Genomic DNA, 2,500 nt, shown 5'->3' with positions numbered 1-2,500 from the left:
TCAAGATGTCCTGTAGAATCGAACGTTTTCCTGGGTGCTTATAAGTTATTAGTCGTAGCTTCAGCGTCAGACAGTAAAGTTCTTCAGGATATGACGTATAGTACGTGCAACAAGTGGCAAAGTTGCTCGTCAGTCTATTCCGGTGTCCACAAGCTGGTGCAATACAGCTGCTTACCAACAACTCAAGACTGTAGAATGTAGATCAGGATGAGGTGCGTTTAGATGACAAGTGATGTCGGCGTTTTACCGGCAAGCAACCTGTGACCGCAAGCAGCAAACAACAAAAACAACAGCTTGCCTGTTTGCCGGCCAGTCCTGCTACAAGTCTGCCAGTTAGACCTACTACAGTCTACACAGCACGGGCTGTGGCACTCTCACCTGCTGTCACCCAGGTAACAACCGTTACCTGAACACAGGTGTGACTGCACGCTGATAAGCACACACTGCGACAGTCTTCAGGAGGAAGGGTGAGACGCGGAGTCTGGAACTTGTTGCTCGCTCTGTCTTGGACACTTGTTGATGGGGAAAAGCTGGCACAAGTCTGGAAGGCGACAAACTGTGAGAGTGTGTGTGTGCGCTGTGATGTCTACCACAGGCTAGGGGAAACCAGGTGAGACATTCGACCTGACCATTTTCGTTTTATACCTGTCAACCCCCATCGTGCCAGTCCCTGCCACGATCCCCACCCCTCTTCTCTCTCCTCCCCTCCCCTGCTACCCCTCTCTTCTTTCCAGTCTCGATCCTCCGCCCACCCTTCCCTCGCTTCTCTCTCTCTGTACCCACCACCCCTAACCCCACCCATATCCCGCCCTACCTGTCTAAACCCTCGTGGCCCAAGCAAAGCAATAATCCCCACCGACGGATCAGAAAGCATATTGAACTTGAAACGGCAGCAACCACGCACCCTCTCATTGGCCACGGGCCGCGCGCGCGCCGACGTCAGACGTCAGAGGGCAGGGTGAGGCCATCCACGCGCTGAGGGGCGTGGCTTGTCACGAGCATCGTGTGTCAATCATCGTCGGCACGAGCGCCTCACACGCTTCGACGAACAACTGACTTTTCATACCAGCAACGAGGCTATTTATTTTGCCTGTGGAGTGCTGTTATTTTTGCCTGGTACTGACTCGCTTGGTTTGGTTTGGCTCTCGGATACACCTTTCTATTCTCACGGTTTATCTTGATCCGTATGTCTGTCTGACTTTCAAACTCAATGTCAGTGTCCGTGCCTGTGTCTTTGTCTATGTCTGTGTCTGACTGACTGTCTGTTTGTCTGTCTGTCTGTCTCTTTCTCTCTGTGTGTCTGTCTCTCTGTCTACCCCCCGCGGGTTAGGGGGAAGAATTTACCCGATGCTCCCCAGCATGTCGTAAGAGGCGACTAACGGATTCTGTTTCTCCTTTTACCCTTGTTAAGTGTTTCTTGTATATAATATAGTCAATGTTTGTAAAGATTTTAGTCAAGCAGTATGTAAGAAATGTTAAGTCCTTTGTACTGGAAACTTGCATTCTCCCAGTTAGGTAATATATTGTACTACGTTGCAAGCCCCTGGAGCAAATTGTTGATTAGTGCTTTTGTGAACAAGAAACAATTGACAAGTGGCTCTATCCCATCTCCCCCCTTTCCCCGTCGCGATATAACCTTCGTGGTTGAAAACGACGTTAAACACCAAATAAAGAAAAGAAAGTCTCTCTGTCTCTCTCTCTCTCTCTCTCTGGTTCAGGACAGACGATTTTCGAAAGACAAGGCTGTTTGTTCTGGATGATGTGTGTTTTTATTTTCACTTTCATTTTCATCTATTATTACTATTCTTGGTACTTATTCCCTTGGATTTGGTAAAACTACCGGATACATCTTTATGTCGTGAAGTTTGGACACCCCCACCCCCCCCCCCCCCCCTCTTTTGAGGATAGACGCTTCGACGACTGAGTTTTATAAAAGCGACAAGGCCTTTTCTTCTGGTGTTTTCAGAGATGATATTCCTTATCGCTACCAATTCGCTTAATTTGATTGGTTGATGGGTGCATCTTTGACCGTTTATTTTTTTTCTCTCAAGAACATACCTGTGACTATATAGGCTACTGCAACAAAGCCATTTATTCATTGTTTCCGCTGGGTTTTTAAAATTTTATTTTCTGTAAAAGGTAGCCCATGCCTTCTAGTTTTTGATTTGCATAGTCTGCTTGGATTCAAATCAGTGGAATCCCCCTATCAAGACTCCCTCCCTTTTAAGACCTAGTTTTATCAGAATTTTTCTTCATAACCTCTGTAAATTTCCCCCCGTTTTAAGAGATTTTTGGAGGTCTTGAATTGGGGGTTCCCCTGTATACATCTCTCCCCCCCCCCCCCACCCCACCCCTACCCTCACACTCTTTTATTTTAAACCTCTTTATTCTTCTCAAAAACTCACAAATGAGCTTGAGAGGCACTTGAGCATCCAGTCTGTTGAGAATCTGAAACATTACTTCACTACCAAAGTCAGTAGACAGCTTTCTCTCTCCTCCC

The 2,500-nt window shown here is 47.0% G+C and overlaps 1 protein-coding gene across 1 annotated transcript in view; it reads right to left on the bottom strand.

The window, feature by feature from the left end:
• Nucleotides 1–631, bottom strand: part of LOC138982910 (pancreas transcription factor 1 subunit alpha-like) — a 4,850-nt gene extending 4,219 nt beyond the window's left edge. Inside the window, exon 1 of the mRNA XM_070356304.1 lies at nt 1–631. This exon is cut by the window's left edge and continues 1,018 nt beyond it. The gene's annotated coding sequence lies outside the window, so the exon portion shown is untranslated.
• Between the last annotated feature and the right edge of the window lie 1,869 nt (nt 632–2,500).

Source organism: Littorina saxatilis, linkage group LG12 (assembly GCF_037325665.1).
Source record: "Littorina saxatilis isolate snail1 linkage group LG12, US_GU_Lsax_2.0, whole genome shotgun sequence".
Taxonomy (NCBI): Eukaryota; Metazoa; Mollusca; class Gastropoda; order Littorinimorpha; family Littorinidae; genus Littorina; species Littorina saxatilis.
Note: the sequence above shows the minus strand (reverse complement) of the source record. Positions and strands in the feature narration are given on the sequence as shown.